Source organism: Mustela nivalis (genome assembly GCF_964662115.1).
Source record: "Mustela nivalis genome assembly, chromosome: 6".
Classification (NCBI taxonomy): domain Eukaryota; kingdom Metazoa; phylum Chordata; class Mammalia; order Carnivora; family Mustelidae; genus Mustela; species Mustela nivalis.
The window spans coordinates 117530971-117548603 of record NC_139025.1 but is presented as its reverse complement, the minus strand read 5'-3'; the positions used below and the strand labels follow the sequence as shown (position 1 = coordinate 117548603).

The window sequence follows — 17633 nt, the reverse complement described above, 5'->3', positions numbered from 1 at the left end:
GAGGAGTGCCGAGGGAGCCTGGAAAAGGGAAAGCAGAGAGATTTATCCTAGTTCTGCCACCTAACTAGCTTGCTAACCTCAGAAAGTCCCTTCGCCTCTGAATTCCAGTTTCCTGATCTATAAAATGGGGAGAATAACACACACACACACACACACACACACACACACACACACACACAGTGTCTGGTACATGGCAAGAACTGAAGGAGCACCAGACATTATGACCAGATTCTTGGCCAGGACTTTGGCCTTTTTACATCAAGGTCCAGAGTAAATGACTCCAGTCTTGGGCACCTAAATAATAAGCCCCATGGGGGGAGATGAGCACTGAGAACTCTGAGGGAGGGTGGCTGAGGAGGGCACTTAGCCTGCCCCGGTGGGACTCCACTTAGAGAACCAGACTGAGCCCTGATCCTGCTCACCCACTGAACCTCAATCCTGCTCCCACACTGACCCCTGATCCTGCTCTTGCAGGAGCTCTGACCCTGGTCACACACTGAGCCCTGACCCAATCACCAGCTACTGTGGCCAGTTCACACCACAGGCCAATGTCACAGTTGGCTCTGAGGAGGACTGCTGCTCTCCCATCTTCTCATGGAGAAACTGCTGCATTAATCTTTCATCATATGAACTGGCTCATGCCTATGTGTGCCCCCTAATCCCTTGTCCCTCCCTAGAACTTCCCCATGCCACTGGCTTCTGCCTTGAAGGTGCACCCCCCACACACACCCCCCAGTAGCTTGGAATGGAATGGAATGGAATGGCATGGAATGCTCCTCGCCCCTCCTTGTACACAGCTTCCTCATCATCATCCATCTGATTATGGGATGAGACACTGCCTCCCAGACCGCGCTGTCTCAGTGGGCCACCCCCACCTCTGCATTCTCTATCATTCCCTTGTACCACTTGTCACAACCTGCAATTATACATCTCTTTGTTTACTTGTTTATTATTTGCCACCCTCACCCCTAAAACCTGTGAGCTGCACAAGGGAGGGGGCCATGGCTACCTTGCTGCTGTGCCTGGAACATTGGAGGTGCTCAGGGGACAGGAATCCCCCCTGAGGTTCATCACTCAGGAACAGACGGGAGAGTGCCCTCCCTGCTTCACCAGGCAGTCCCAGAAGCCATATCTGGAGTCCCAGAAGAGGATGTTGGCAAGCGCAGACACTCAAATAGGCATGGCTCTGGTTCCTTGGTCAGTGCCCATGGTGGTGGCTTTGCTAGGATGCCATGCAGACCCCTGCAGGAGACAGGGCAACTGGAGACTGAGCAGAGCAGGGCCTGCAGCAAACCACGGCCATGCGTGTTGTGAGCACCTGGGACCTCCTGCTCCATCCGCTGGGCAGGCCCAAGGGACAGACGTCCAGGAGGAGCAGGGAAGGGGAGGAAACACCTCGGCCCTCAGATGAGCCTGTCTTAGAGACAGGCAGGGCCCCTGCCCCTAGGGCTCCGTGGTCTGGTCAAGGAGACTTAGCCATGAAGCCCAACCCTCCTATCACTCGATCTCTGCACAAATCCATCCCAGGCATTCAGCATGGTCCCGAGTGGCTCCCGGGAGAGGCGCCCACACAAACATGACTCCTTTCAGCCCACCTATGCAACCCCTCCAGGGTCCTGGATGGTGAACAGGAGAGGGGACATGCGCTTGGTTATGGCCATCCAGGGCTGAGGGGGGCACAAGTGGAGCCACCTAGACCAGACTGGGAGGGAGTGAAGACCCAAGGAGCATGCTTCCTAGGAAGGTGTCTGTGCTGATGGGGCTGGGGAGCGGTGCAGCGGCAGGGAAGGTGTGGGACAGGCCGGTACTATGCTCCAACTGCCCTGTCTTCCCTCCCAGAGGCCTTGTCACACACACACTCCCCCCAGCCCCTGACCACCAGGCCGAAGGTCCGGGGAAACAGGTCTCTCTCTCCAGAGATGTCCTATCACAGGCATAGTAGCCCCTGTCCCAAGGGAGTCACTCTGCCAGGCTCTGCAGACATCGCTGACATTTCCACATGCTGCCAGCCCCTCACCGTTGCGCACCTAACTAGTCAGTGGAGACCAGAGTAGTCCCAACAGCCTATCAGAACACTGAAAACTGAAAAGGTCAAGACAGGAAAAAAATAAATCCCCATGTGGGGTATCTCCACCGAGGGACACCCTGAGGCCCTCATTTCTCCCTCTACAGCTCCCCTGACACGTGCTGACAACCTCAAGGGTAAGGCTTGGGCATGGGGCCCTGCTGTACCCACAGCTCTGGCCTTAACAGAGCTGGGAAGGGGATCAAGAAAAAGGGAAGCAATCATCCCTGTAAACACCCGCCAAAACACACACCTAACTCCCCGGGCAGGGGAGGGGGGAGGAGCACAGGGAAGGAAAACCACTCCTACTCAGGGCCTCTGAGGGACACCGAGCTGTTCTTAGCCTCTTCTGGGGCAAGGGCAGCAGCATGGGTTTGCTTCCCACTCTGTGCCCAACATCAGGCATCCCCCACACATGGCCACAGCCTGTGCTCACCCCAACCCTTGAAGAAGAAACAATCCCACTCACTTTGCACGTGAGAAAACTGCCTCAGAAAGGTCATGTGACCTGCCAAGGTCACATAGCCAGGAAGAGAGGAGCTCGGCATCAGGTGAGCACTGAGACTACAGGAGTTGCAGCCAGACACAAAGGAAATCCTGCAAACAGTTCGGACAGAAGCCTTGATTCCAGGAAGACGATCCCAGGAAGATGGGCTGGGGTCCCTTCTCAGGAGGCTGCTTGGGGGCGGGGAGTTTTGCTGGGCAAGGGGTGAGGGCAGGGGCTGCACCTATTGACTTAGAGGGTCTCCCACTTCTGTGATTTTCTGTGACCACCAGGCAAGCTCTACCAGGCTCCAGGAGGGTGGGCTTGGGAAGAGACTGGACAGTCCCTGACAATACCGGGGGTGGGGGGTGGGGGGGATGGTTCTGACCATCACAGCATGAGCACCAATCCAAGCCTAGGGCCCTCGGCAACTCTGCTCTTTCTGTGGAAGGCTTTGACTTCCTGGGGCCACCGAGAGAGAGGAGGGTACCCAGATCCCGGGAGACAAAGGGTCCAAGAGGATGAAATGGGGGAGAGCAGGAGCTCAGCTTCCTGGCCAGACTAGCCAGTCGTGAACCCTGTCCCGCTGTTTTGACAGCTCCAGGCACCAGCTCGTCCAGAGCCCCCATCTTGAGCAAGGTAATTACAGTTCTTCCTATGTAATGAGATGGTTTTTAAAGGCCATTCAAAAGAAATTCCCTATAATGAGGTGAAGGGGTTTATAGTGTTACACATCAAGGCGGCTGGTAATTGGTGGGACTGGGGCTCAGTCCCAGAGTGCAGCCCTGGGAGTCCCAAACCTAAAAGGTGAGAAGAATAGGAAAGACTCCCAAGCCCAGGAGGGAAGACAGGCCCTTGGCCAGATAAGTGTCTGCGATACCAGCAAGCCGGTGTGCCCCGAAGAGCAGACAAGGGCACAGCGAGGCTGGAACCCAGTTGGGGCATGGGAGGCTGATAGAGTGGGGGCTGGACAGAGGGAGAGCCTGCAGGATGAAGTCACAGGATGGACATCTGGGCTCAGGGGAAGGAAGATGAATGTACCCGGTTGAACAGTGTCCCTCCAGCCCGCCACCACCACCACCAATTTATGTCCACCTGGAACTCCAGACTGTGACTTTACTTGGAAATGTAATTAGTAATTATAGAGGTATCTAGTTAAGACGAGGTCATACCGGATTTGGGTGGATTCAAATCCAACAACTGGTGTCTTTACAAAAAGAGGTAAATTTGGACACAGACGCACACACAGAAGAATGTCATGTGAAGACGAAGGCAGAGATTGGCGTGATGCATCTGTGAGCCAAGGAACACCAAAGAATGCCAGCAACCATGGGAAGCTGGAAGAGGCAAGAAGGTTCCTCCTCCAGAGCCTTCAGAGGGAGCATGACCCCACCCACACCTCCATCTCATACGTTCAGCCTCCAGAACCATGAGAGGGTGTATTCCTGTCGTTCTGAGGCAGCAGGTCTGCGGTCATTTGTTCCAGCAGCCCCAGGAAGTTAATAGCACGGCCATTCTAACAAGGACAACTAGCCAGCAGTGGAAAAGGCATCCTCAAAAGGTGGAGACGGCCCCACCTCCAGAAGTGTGCAAGCAAAGCTGGGAGTGAGGTAGTCCCCCCTCCAGTACCCTGGACAGCTCCTGGGAGCAATTCTGTACTTAGTCCATCTGACCTCACTGTATGACGTCCAAGAAACTGGACAAGATGGAGCAATCATTCCCAACCCACAGATTTGGAAACTGAGGCCCACAGAAGGCAGACAACCTGCACAAGGGGGCCAGTGAGCGACAACAGCAGGCCTGGGATCCTGGAATCCTGACTGCCAGTCTGGGGTTCTCTCAGGCTCCCTGTCCTGGGTCTGCCTCCTGCACCTTCCTGGTCTCTAGCCTCAACAGCAGCGAGTCCTCCATCCTGGAAGGCAGACAAAAGTCCAGTCTACCTGTCTCCAGCTGTTCCATACTGAAAGTGCCGTCAATGCTGAGAGCCTTTCTCAATTCCAACTGGATACTTCCAAAGGACACCACTGACATGTGGCCTCTGATGTGTGTGCCGGGTGCAGTCACTGGGACTGGTGCAGTCCCAGTCACCGCTGGGACAGATGTTACACTGGCTGACGGATGCTTACTGAGCACGTGCTGTGTGCAGAGCCCTGGGCACAGTTGAGGATGGGGGTCAAAACCAGGGGAAGGCAGGACCCTATATCTCCTTGGGGACTCACAATCCCGGCAGATAAGACCACCCAGAGAGACCCTACAGGGTGTCCTCAGACTAAATGTTACCTCTGGTTGGGCATCCGAGGCCCTTTCCTAGACCCTCTCAAAAGGAACCCTACCTAGAAGGGGAAGAAGGGGAGGAGAGAGCATGACCAAAAGAGATCAATGGCTCCTCTGCCTTCTCTGGCTCCTTCCAGGCCTCTGGGCCCTGTGAGGAAAGGCTACCTGTGCCTGACACCCCTGTCCCTCCCCCCGCCAGGGGCTAGCAAACTGAGTGGAGGCCCCCAGCTCTGGCACCAACTGGGCATGCGTGCAGCCAAGCTTGCTAGCCAGGGCAGTCGACTCTAAATGCTGGTTAATCGGCACTACTCGGCAGAGGAACGCAGAGGAGCGCACTTTGAAGTCACCTGGTGTGACTTGTCCAGTGGGAACAACGGGCCACCCAGCTGGTGCAGAGTCGTGGCTCCTTCTAATTAGGTGCGGCTTTGAACAAGGAGGCATCAGATTAATGAGGCTGACAGCGCTCGGTTTCACTGCATGGCGGGCTGCCTCTGCTCTCTCATCGCAGTTTGTTGCCAAAACCTTGTTCCCTAAATCAAAGGTTCTCCTGAAACTGCTTTCCGATGCGCCTTGGGTTTCTGCTGGGCATCTCTGCCAGAGAGCTGAAAGCCTTCACCTCCAACCCATCCCTCCCAGCACTGGCTCCTGCTTGGCTGAAGAAGACTTCACACGGCTGTGACACCCTGCCAGTCCCCTGGGAGGGAGCAAGGGGCACCGCGAGAGCCCCATTTGCAGAGTTTGCTGGCTCAAGGTCACATGGCAGCTGGCAGGTCACACCCTGGGGCCCATCCCCCCTACCCTCTGCCTACAGGTCCCCTGCTGCAGACATGCTGGGCCACAGAGGATCCACTGGCCATTTTCCCAGCATTGGCATCTGTTCCCAAGCCTCCAGGTCATCTGGTTCACCCGTCTTCGAAGAAGACTGAGATGTCTCAGGAGCCAGCCCACGCAGCCTTGTCTTCCCGCCTCTTCTGCTCTAGATGGACACCTCCTCTCCAGCCCCTCTCTGGGTCTTTGCTCACACAGCTCCCCTCCCTCGTCCCTCTGGTGCCCTTCTCTCCCGCCTCCAGTTTGCGAAGCTCACATCGCCCTTCAAAACCCACCTCCTTCACCACCAGGGTCACCAGACTTCTCTTTCCTTCTCTGAGATCCATCTCCTTGAGCAATGGTCCCTTGACCTGTGTTCCATTTTTTAATGTTACCACCTTTGCTCATTATGTTGTCCTGTCTCCCCTAAGAGACTGTGGCACAGAGACAGGAGCAGCCTCTGTGTCATCTCTGTGCTCCCCACGGTGAAGACTGGCTGACAGAATCAAGATTCTATCCTCCCTTGGCTCTCTGGGAGACGAAGGGAGTGAAGACAGCATCTTGTCCTTGGTTTCCCCATCTGTCAAATGGGAATGAGATCCTCACCCTGCTTCCTCCGTGGGTCTACTGGAGCACCCAGGATGACGCTGGACAGAGGCATGTGTTCTGGGGAAGGTGGGGGGGTGGTCATGATGTGGGTGGATGCCCCTGGGGCAGCGGGATGGGCCCTGGCAGGGAGGTTGGGGACCACTGGGGCTTAGACACATCAATTCCTCTCTCTGGCTCTCATTTTCCCTATATGTAAAAATGGTCAGCCCAGGGATTCACAAGATGGATACATTAACTCATTCAATTCTCGGGGCCACCTCTGAAGTGTGTACTATTAATAGCTCCATTTCAGAAAGGCCCAGAAAGATGTAAAAAACAGCCTCTGGGTGGAAGAAGCAGTAACAAACCCAGGCAACATGCTAGTCCAGAACCTGTCTTCTTCCCTATTCCACTGACTTTCAAGCAGGCCTTGACCAAGCTCTGGCCATTTCTGAAATTTGTTTTACCTCTCTGGGCCTCTGTTTTTCCATCTGAGGGCTGGGTACACAGTGATACTTTGTAGATGGTTTCTGCTAGGCCAGAGCAGGCTGACATATACTGGCTCTTCTGAGCCCCTTCTAGACCCCAGCCCCAAATCTTCCCACCTAGAATTTTCTTTCTTGCCCCTTTAGTGCCTACCCCATCAAGTTATCGTCCCCTCCTCTCTTCCTTCCAACTTTCTGGCCACCTCTCCCCATCCACAGAAACGTCCTGTCTCCCTCTGCACTCTGACCAAGACTTGTCATCCTTAAGGTGGCTTCACCATGGTAGGGATGACCAGTGCCGAGGCTCACTGTTTCTCACCTCTGGCCTCTAGTGACCTTGGGCCTCCATCCCCCACAGCCTCCCTATCAGGCCACAGCCTGCCCCTCATCTCTGCTGCAGCTCTGGGTCAGGCACCAACCCTCCAGCCCCCTCACTGCCTCCCCTGAGCCCTCTGGCTGTAATTCCTTACTGCACTGAGACCGTCACACCTGCCCCGTCTCATCCCTGCTCTTCTGTCCCCACTCCCTTTGCCTCACTTGGGGTCTGCAGTCCATCACTGTAATGCCTCCCGCAAACCACTGTCCTATCTCTCCCTCAGCAACCCTTTCATAAACCCCAATCTGGATGAATCCAATGGACACCCACTTCACATCTGTGGCTGGCAAAAGAGCACAGCAAGGAGGTTTCGCCCTTCATGAGTGGAAACTCAGACCTCCAGCTCCAGCCCTGGCGCACTCACTACCCTGCTCCCTGAGAGGGCACTGTCGTACTTTTTCCACCAGCCCCATACCTCCCACCCCTACCTGACTGGTCCCTGTCAATGGACACCTCTGTCTGCCCTCCCCGAGAAAGCAGACTCCCACTGCAGATTCTAGAACCCCGCCTGCTGCTGCCCGCAGCAGAGGATCCCCCCCACTTCCTGCCTCGGAAGGGGTCATGCTGCCTATCAAAGCTGAGCTGTTCCACTCAGACTCTGAACCCATCATCCGGCCCCAGGATTTTGGCTTATCTTTGGGCACTGTCCATCTTGCCTTCTCTCCTGGATCCATCATCCTTTCCACTGGCAAACAATGGTGTTTTGGTACCTCCCATCTTTAAAAATCCGCGCCTTTCCTTGTGCTGAGTTTAAAGAAACTCCCATCTCAGAAGGTTCTGCACGGTGTGATTCCATTTATGTAATACTCTTGAAGTAACACAGCTACAGAGATAGAGAACCAAGCAGCAGGAGCCCTGGGAGGGGTGGTTGCAGGGCAGAGGGGTGTATGGCCCCACAGGCACCCCGCGTGATGGAACAGTCCTGCGTCCTGAGTGCGGTGCTGCTTACACAAAGCTATGCTGCCCTGCGTACACACAGCGTGCACACCCACACACAAGCGCTTGTACAACTGGGAAATCCCAGTAAGGTCTGAGCCTCACCCCAGCGTTGAGGAGCTGGTTCCATCCTGCGCTAGAGTTGCACAAGCCTCCCCCACCCAGGGCGGCGGGCGGAGGGCATCTGGGACATGCCTGTGCCTCCCTCAGTGGTTTCCTGGGACTCTCCTGCCACCAGTCACCTTCCTGTTTATTCTCCTCCTCCCCAAATTTCCAAGAAGAGTCGACGACGTCCTCTCTCCCTTCCCGCTCCTCCCACTCTCCTCGGCCCTCTGTGAAGTGGATTCCATTCACCTGTCCCAATACCCATCTCGCCCCAGCCCCCCCCACGGCCCCCATGTTGTCTGCTGCAGGGCGGCATCTGTGTGTCCACTGTGCCCACCCTCACTTTTGGCTTCTGAGACCCCACCACCCCCCGGCACTCCTCCATCTCCCCAGACACGCCCCATCAGCCTCCAGTGCTGGCTCCTTCTCCCTCCTGATTCTCCAGGCCAGCGAGCTCAGGGCCTAGGCCTGTGTTACTCTCGAAGTAACACAGCTACAGAGATAGAGAACCAAGCAGCAAGAGCCCTGGGAGGGGTGGTGGCGGGGCAGAGGGGTATATGGCGCCACAGGCACCCCGCGTGATGGAACAGTCCTGTGTCCTGAGTGCGGTGCTGCTTACACAAAGCTACGCTGACCTGCGCACACAGTGTGCACTCCCACACACAAGTGCTTGGCCTCTCCCTCCCCCCGCCCCCACTCCTCTTCCCGGGCACTCTGCACTGTGTCTGTAAAGGCTGCTGATAGCAGCTGACTCCCAGATCTCTGTCCCCTCTGTCCCCGGCTCAACCCTCCCCCTCTGCTCCAGGAAGTGGCCACAGACTTCTGCCTGTCTCCCAGTCCCAAACCTCCACTGGTCCTCCCCTTCTTGAAAAACAGGGTGGCTCAAGCCAAGAACCAGGGGTTCCTCCTTGCCTCCTTCCCCACCCTCCCCCTAGCCCCAGTTCTGACTCCATCATGGGTCTAGAATCATCTTCCGCTCTCTCTGTCACCATGGTTACCATTTTGGCCCTGGCCTCCAAGACTTCTACCTTACCCTGTTCCCCCTTCTGGCCCCTCCTGCAGCAGCCAGCGAGATCTTCCAAAAGCAGAAATCCTATCAGTCACCCTGGCTGATGCCCTGTTTAACCCACCAGTAGTGGGTCACCGCCCCTTAGAAAACATCTCTGGTCCTCCCCACAGCCCCAGAGTCCCTGGCAAATGCATTCATTTGGGGTCCCTCCCCTGCCACAAAATCTCCTCTTCCTCATTCAGCACCCTCCCTCAGGTGCTCCCTCACCTGAGAGAGGGCTGGGCCTCATCTCACGGGTGACCCCATCCATCCCATCACTGCACCATTAGCAATTTCGAATTCCCTGTTAACTCTTATTTTACTGATGTCCGCCTTTCCTACCAGCCTCAGGTAGCCTGCACAGTCAGCACCCAGCACACAGTAGGTGCTCAATAAAGCTTGTTGCATGAAGGAACAAGAGCTCCCTGGTCTCCTCCCCAGCAGCATCCCCCCCACACACACACACTCCCCACGGAGGCTGGCTCGCCTGTGCACGGGGGACGTGCATGCGTCTATAAATACCCACACACTCCACTCTCCCCCAAACAGTAACTGATACCCAGATGACTCGACGACATGAGAGTTTCCCACGTCTTGCTGGGAGCTGCTTCCAGTGATAAAAGTTTGCTGTTTTATGGACCCGAGAAGACATCAGCCGTAATGTGCTAAAATTATAACCTAGCAGAGTCATTTGCTTAAATACTCTGGAAACCGAAGACTCAGGGCTAAACGCTTTTCTGGATCATCCTGGATGCCACGCAAGGGCCTGGCTCTCTGGGACGCAGAACTCCCAGGGCTGAGCACCGGAGCTTGACCCAGCCTACTCTATCTATAGGTCACGTCACCTGTGGGATGCGGCGGGGTCCCGCATCGAGGCCGGCACGCAGCCGCGGCTCACACCCGGGAGCACCTTCCATTCCCGCCACACATCTGGGGGATGCTGGGAGGAAACGGTGTGGCCTACTCAGCGTTAGCCCACCAGGTAGCATCAGGACCAGACAGGGCACGGCTAAGGGGGTAGGGGCGTCACAGGGCTGTGTTTTGGCAACGAGATTTTGGCTGAACCTGTGTATCATTGTTGGAAGGAGTAGAATCATATGAAAATGGCCTGAACCACCCCAAAAGGTAGTAAGCGCCCATCACCAGGAGCCCAGGAGAAAGGGACATTGTAGGGGGTTTTGGAATGGCTGCCCTTCTCCAGGCTTACAGGGCTGGGACTCGGGCCATGGGCAGAATACAGCTTCAGGGTCAAACGGACACATGTTCCAATCTCATCTCTGCCGCTGGCAGCTTGGGTGACCCTGGCCAAGTCACACGTTAGTGCTCAGATACAGTGTCTTCACCTCCACAGAGAGTTAACACATACAAAATGCATATAGTAGGTGCCTACTGAACATTAGTCTGTCCCCTCCCTACTTCCCTCTAAATCAATGTAAACACCTCCATCTGGACCTTGGTGCTCTCCAAACATCCTTCCTGCCCTTACCCAACAGGTGCCCAGGTCTACCCTCCTCATCATCTGAGGCCTAGTGCTGGTGCCATCTCCTCCAGGAAGCCACCCCTGGCTGCTCTGATAAACACTGGCCTCCTTCTCACTTCCAGGCTGTGGTGCACACCTGGGGCTGGAGGCTGATGGGTTTGGGCACACATGACTGCTGCCCCTCTGGTTTCTCATGATCAGTAGGTTTGGGGAGGGGAACGTGCTGTGTGGGAGTGTGGGTGTCTTACAATAATGACAACAAACACTTACATTGCACTTACTATGTACCAAGCACCTTATAGGCAACTCATTTAATCTGTACAAAAAAGTAATGAGAGAGGCACTATTCTGGTTTGGGTTTTTTTTTTAAGCTTTATTTATTTATTTCAGGTGAGGGCAGAGGGAGAGGAAGAGAGAGTCTAAAGCAGATGCCACGGTGAGCACAGAGCTGGACACGGGGCTCGATCTCACAACCATGAGATCACAACCTGAGTCAAAACCAAGAGTTGGATGCTTAAACTCTGCACCATCCAGGGGCCCCAGGGAGGCTCTCTTCTTATCTCTGTTTTACAGATGGGGAAACTGAGGCTCAGATAGGGTTAAGTGACTTATCCAAGAACACATGGCAATAATAAATGGCAAAGCCAGATTGGCACCCAGGCAGTGTGGTCCCAGAGTCAGTGCTCCTAATCTGGACCTGTATCCCTCAGCTTGTCAATTCAGACACAGTTTCCCACTGTGGGCCCTTTCACAAGTCCTACAGATGGTCAGGAGTCACCCCAGAGGTATGGTCATGGTGCTTCATGATCCCGGAGGCCAAAATGCAAGAAGAGATGCTCACACACGCACACACACGCGCGCACGCACACACACACACAGGCCCAGGCAGGCATTAGCGGACACACAAGGATTCATGCACACAAAAGAAGCTAAGAGGCCCTTCTCCCGGTCCCACTGCCCGAGGGTCTATCCAGTCTCCTCTCCCCAAGTCACCATGGGCAGGGGAGTAGAAGGCACGTGAAGTGCTGCCCACCACAGCTGGTCCGTCCCTGTGGTAGCTCCCTTTGCATAGGGGATAACCTGGTGACTCGGGGGGTACTGGACACCCCCTAGATCACATAGCTGGTATGGCCAAAACCAGGCCCACATCCAGGCCCAGGCCATGCCTGACAAATGCCTTCTCACACCATCCCCAGGCCCCCCCACCCCATAATCCCCAATTCCAGTCATTTCCTCTATTTCAACTTGCTTTGAGCAGGATGGAAATAAGCAAAGAGGAAGAGAAAGATGGGAAAGAAAGGCAAGGAGAAAAGAGAGCCAGGAGAAGTGACAGAGAGGGCAGCAGCGGGGGAAGAGGGGTGACAGCCCCCCTCAGCACCCTGACTTCCCAGATGCCAGCCCCCCTGTGTGGCCACCAAAGCCGCCTGGAGAGGAGCGCAGTGAGGCAGGGGTTAACTCTGCCGTGGAGCAGAAAATGAGGTTCCAGTTATTAGTTGATTTATTGCTCTGTCCTCAATCTGCGCTCAGGTCCTGGAAGGAAATGTTCCACTCGAAAGCATTAAGCGTCTTCAAAGAGCAGAGGCATTAAAAATTGAAATCATAAAACAGACACGTAAATACAGTGGAGGTGAGATGGGGGGGGCAGCCCCCTAGGCAGGCTGAGGTGGGAGTGGCAGGCCCAGGTCCCGGGCAGCCCATGGGGCCTCCGCTGACACTCGAGAGTCAGCTGGGTCTCGTGAGGCCAGGAGGTGTTCCTGCCCAGAAGTGCCCCCCAGCGTCACACAGGTGCCTGAAACCTCACCATTAGCACAACGCGCCTTAGGGCTCCCAACTGCTCTGGCTTTGCAAACCCTTCCCTCCTGATAGAGGGCCATAAGCACAGCCCCCGGGTCTGTAGGATAAAGGGGGGTAGAGGGGTGGGGAAGGGAGGCAGACGGGCCAGAGAGCTTGGGGGCTTCTTCCTTAGCCATCATGTTGGTGGCAAGAGGAAGAGGCAGCCCTGGATGCCTGGGGTGGGGGCAGCTCCTTCGGTGCCCAGGCCCAGGTTGCTCTACGTGGGAGGGGGACCCAGATCCTCCTCAACCCCGCCCAGTCCCAATTGCACCCCTAGGCTTGCTTCTGCAGCATGGGGAAGGGCCCACCCCCAGCCCAGAGGGGAGGGCACCATGTCTGCTCCAGTCCTCAGCACATCTGGGCAACAGAGTCATAGAACACGATGGGTAGCCCATGCTCTCACCCACCCTACAAGGGCTCAGGGCCTGGTGAACCAGTGGGATCCAGGGCCTCTCCCCAGCCCCTGGAGACAGGGTGCCATCTCCCCCGATGCCAGCTCCTAGTGGGAACTGTGGCTCATGCCTCCAACTTGTCACCACCTGACCAGAAAGCCACTGTCTTCCAGGGCCTAGGCAAGGGCCTCACCACATCCGTCAGCCGCATGCACAGACCTACATGGGAAGACACACATGTGTGAAGACAGAGGGGTGGGGCTGCGCCCCAGGCACACACATGTACACATACTCACAGGCATGGACGCGTGTACCCAGGTGCCCTTCATACACACGTGTGTATGTGTGAACACATGCCCACATGTGTCCATGGGTATGCACAGCGGCTGTCAACACTTGCACGGATGTATACGTGTGTAAACGTACATGTGTGAGCACCCACACCCATGTACACAGTAAGCCTCTGGGCCCTGAGAGCAGGCCTCAAAGGTGAGAGCCAGGAGCTGGTCTACACAGTTCTCATGAGAAAGGGCCAGGAGCCTAAGGGGTCACTAGTGGCACTTCCTCTGCAAGCAGGGACCCCTCTGCCTCAGCCCCTCTGCCTTGGCCGCCCTCATAACCCTCAGCAGGGAGGGGGCCTGGGTTCTGTGCCTTCCCCGACCCTGGCCCCAGGCTGTGTGACTATAGTCCTCACCCCCGGCCCCACGTACTCTGCGGGCTACACAGGCCCCCCCAACTGCAAACACATCTTCCTCAACTAGGCCACACAATAGAGAGGAAGCCCCGCAGCTTATTTCCTTATTTTTGGCAGCAAGAGAGGCCAGGACTGAGCTGGGGGTGAAGGAGAGAAGCTGAGATGTCCCCCACCTTCTGTGGGGCCTAAACGCCCTTCTCCATGCAAGACCATCCTGCCAACCCTCACGGGCCCTGGCAGACCCCAGAGTCATGGCGCGCCTCTCTGAGACCAGGGTTGAAAACTCAGACACCCCTAAGTCAGGCTGGAATATAAAAGGGGAGGGGGCGGGAAGGCAAGATCAGCGGGTCAGCGGGGTCAGCCGCTGCTCCTCTCCACCTGGTGCTGCTGGTGGGGCGCAGAGTCTGGCTTCTGACTTTTCCAGAGACACCCAAAGCCTGGTTTTCATGTCAAACTTCCCAGTCTCTCCAAAATCTATGGACTGTAAATTCTACCGCACCCTAGAGCTGGGAAACACACTCTCTCATACACAGACGTGTATCCAGATCCACACCCAAAGTCTCACCGATACATACACACTTAGACACATAAACACACAAATAGCTCTCATATTCTCACACTCACATACACATGGAAACACACGCACATAAGAACATATTCACTCACACGTACTTGCACACAGTCACACACTCACACTCTCCCAAACACTCCCGCGTGCCCACATCTATGGGGTGGATTCTGCCTCTAGCCCCCATTCAGAACCTTGGGCCTAGCCAGAGATGAGGAGTCAAGGCTGAGCGACAGGGAGACTCAGAGTCAGCAGAGGAGCCTGTCCCAGAACTCCCAGTTTCTGGCATCACGGCCCCAGCTCACATACCCTAGTTCCACTTCCCTGGGAGTAGGAGACCGGTGTCACCACATCCTCCCCCCTTCCTACCTGCCTTCCCTCCCTCGGTCCCCCTGCCGCTGTACCTCCCAGCCCTACACAATAACAACCATCTCGACTTTACCAGGGACTCCCCCCCCTTTTTCCTCCCCAGGGGCCCTTCCTCCTCACCCCACCCCGCCCCTGCCTGTCCCGATCCTCCACCCATCAGACGCAGGGTGGGGGCGACCCCCAGCTCATCCTTCAACCCCAGAACCACTTCCGGCCCGGGCACCCCCTTTACCCCACATGTAATTTTTCTTAATTGGGAGCTCGTTAATTATCCCCATGCTTTCCAAAGCAAATAAACAGCAATTAGAGAAATAAGTGGTATTTCTATTCTCCAGCAGACTCAGCAGCGTGGTGCCCCATCCCATCCCCACCCGTAACGACCCGTCCAGCCACCTGCCCTCTCTCCCTGAGTCCGTCCCCACATGTGTGTGAGCGCAGTGCCCGCCACCGGGCCACCCCCGGCAGCAGGTCGCCTCTTGGAATCTGTGTGAAGAGCCATAAATTGCTGAGAAAGGACCTCCTTCCCCGTGCACAGAAGGTTAGAGTGTTTAAAGAGAGCAGTGGAACTGTTTTTATTAATCAGAACTGCTATAAAGAAAGCATTTTAATTAACATAATGATCCCGATTGAGAAAACCAGTCCTTACCCCATAGATACTTTTCAGACTAAAGATGCAAGCTGTCACAATCAGTCATAATTAAGTAAAGCAAGTCATTTTTTTTTTCTCTTGCTCCCTTCCCCTCTCGGGCACCGGCTCCTCCCCGGGTTAGATCTCAGAACGGAAGCAAGGCAGATGTCAGACCTCAACCAGCTCAGACTCGCCCCCGCAGCTGTCTCTGGAGCTGTATTTCTGAGAGGGAGATCCGCCCAGGCCAGAGGGTCCCCCGCCACGACCCCTTCCCATGCCTGGCCTCAGCATGGCCTCCCCGCCTCCTAGGAAGGGACCCCATCTCAGACCAGCACCCACCTCACCGTCTACTCCACTGCTGAGTGATCAGTCCCAGAGCACCAGCCCTCCCTGGGGAACACCTGCAGGGACCTTCCTGGGTCCGCACACCTAGGGGGAATGAAGGGCAAGAACAGACAGCCAGAAGGAACCCTGGATCACCACCCTGGTCCAAGCCACCAATCCCTCCTGCCTGGATGCATACATTCACCCCCATCTACCTCCCCAGTCCACTCTGGACTCACCATCAAGCCATTTCCCCACATAATAGCCAGAAATCTGTCTACACCACAAATCTCAGTGTATCCCCATCCCCATTCCAGTCCACAAGGAGGCCTGGCCCAGCCCCCTCCAGTCACACCACCCAGAGCTTGCGCCACACCAGCCACAATGGCCTTTCCTCATCCCCTTGAGCTTCCACCACAGGGCCTTTGTACATGCTAGTCCCTCTGCATATTGCTTCCACCCTCCTGGCTCATCTGTTCATTCCGCAGCACTCAGCTCAGGTGTTACCTCCTCAGAGCAGTCCTCCTCAACCGCCGCCTCTTAAATTCCCTGGTGGCACCACATACCCTAACAGAGGTGGTAGATACACAGTAGCCTTGTAACCTTGCTATTGGTTCTATCTTCAGCCTTACTCCTCCGCTCAACTATTAGTTCCGTGCGGCAGCCAGAGATCTTATGTCTGTTTGTGTATTTGATGTTTGATTACACTTTTTGTTTGTTCACTGCTGTATCCACAGTGCCCATCACAGTGCCTGGCTCATGGTAAGCACTTAAGAAATATTCATGGAAGGAAAGAAGGAAGAGGGAGAAAGGAGGGAGGAGGAGGGGGCCCCCACCCAGGGCATTCTCCAGGAGATGGCCCTTGCCCTGTGTCCGCTAAGGGCTGGAGGAAGTGAGGATGCCCCACCAAGCTGGAAACCGTCCACTCCCCTCCCCCCATCTGGGCATCATTATACTATCCATTTTGTAGATACGGCCCCTGAGACAGGAAAGATGTACCTAAGGTTACAGGGCACCTACGTGGAGTCTAGGGCTGCCCCCAGGTCCTGAGACTGTCTGATTAAGGTGGGATGAGGAGGGAGGAGAGAAATACAGGAGGATCCTTTGTGGGTACAGTGCCCCCTCGGGCTTGGTGGGGGACACCAAGAGCCTCTGGGGGCAGCTCTCAATATATGTGACCTTGGACCTTTTCATCCCCTGCTCTGGGCCCCAGCTTTTCCATCTGCAAAGTGGGCTGCCTGGAGCAGGTAATTTCCTCTGCCCTCCCCCCCAGACCCCCCTCCAACACCCCCTAAGCTTCAGACCTCCCTCCCCCTCCCCCTGCAGAGCTGGAACTGCTGACATATGAACCCTTTCCTCAAGGCACTGCCACCGTCCCAGCCCACCCAGGGAGGTGAGGCTGGGTGCCAGCTGCTCCCCTCAACCAGCACCTGCAGGGTGACATGTGCGTAGGTGACACCATGGACATATTTTAACCTGACATCCTGCAGTTTCCTCCCTGAAAAGGTGCTTATTTTTTAGTACATCTTAAATAGGAGCCACAAAGTGTGTTGTCAGCGCTTTTTAAATGGCTTGTTAATGTCCCCGTAAAGCTCCGTGCTGGCCGGAGGAGACAGCTCACTCCTGGCCCCTGTGCAGCCTGGACACCCTCGCAGCCTGCACTCTGAGCACAGACTCAGCCTGAGCTTCAGACTCTTGCCAGGAGGTCCAGGAACTAGACATTCCCCAATAATATATGCCAAGAGCCCCTATGGGGTCACAAGCCTCAGCAACACTTGGAATAGCAAGGGAAAGAGGCATGAGCACTGGTTTTGTATTCAAGTGTTCTGAGTTCAAATCCCTTCTTAGCCATTTATCAGCTGTGTGACCCCAGGCCAGTGACCAAACCTCTCTGTGCCTGATCTTTCCTCATCCATAAAATAGCAATGCTGCCTACCTCAGGGCGATTCTGAAGAGTGAATCAGGTAACAAATACCAAGTACCAGGTAACATTTGATTCTTAAGGTCTGGTAATGGCATGATGGTTATGTGTTTGAAAGGATTCTTTTCTTTTAGAGATACACGACACTGAAACATTAATGGATAAAATTTTACGATATCAAAATAACCCAGTGGTGGTAGAGAGTGGGTGAGCATACAGGAAACAAGTCTGGTCATGAGTTAATGCTTAGTGACAG

General features: G+C 55.4%; 1 protein-coding gene across 5 annotated transcripts in view; it reads right to left on the bottom strand.

The window, feature by feature from the left end:
• Positions 1–17633, bottom strand: part of LINGO1 (leucine rich repeat and Ig domain containing 1) — a 190066-nt gene that overhangs the window by 87979 nt on the left and 84454 nt on the right. Inside the window, exon 1 of one of the 5 annotated variants that reach the window (XM_082735964.1) lies at positions 15472–15491. The exons of the other annotated variants lie outside the window; for them this stretch is intronic. The gene's annotated coding sequence lies outside the window, so the exon portion shown is untranslated. Of the gene's footprint in view, positions 1–15471; positions 15492–17633 lie in introns of those variants that run through there. 5 annotated transcript variants of the gene reach the window in all.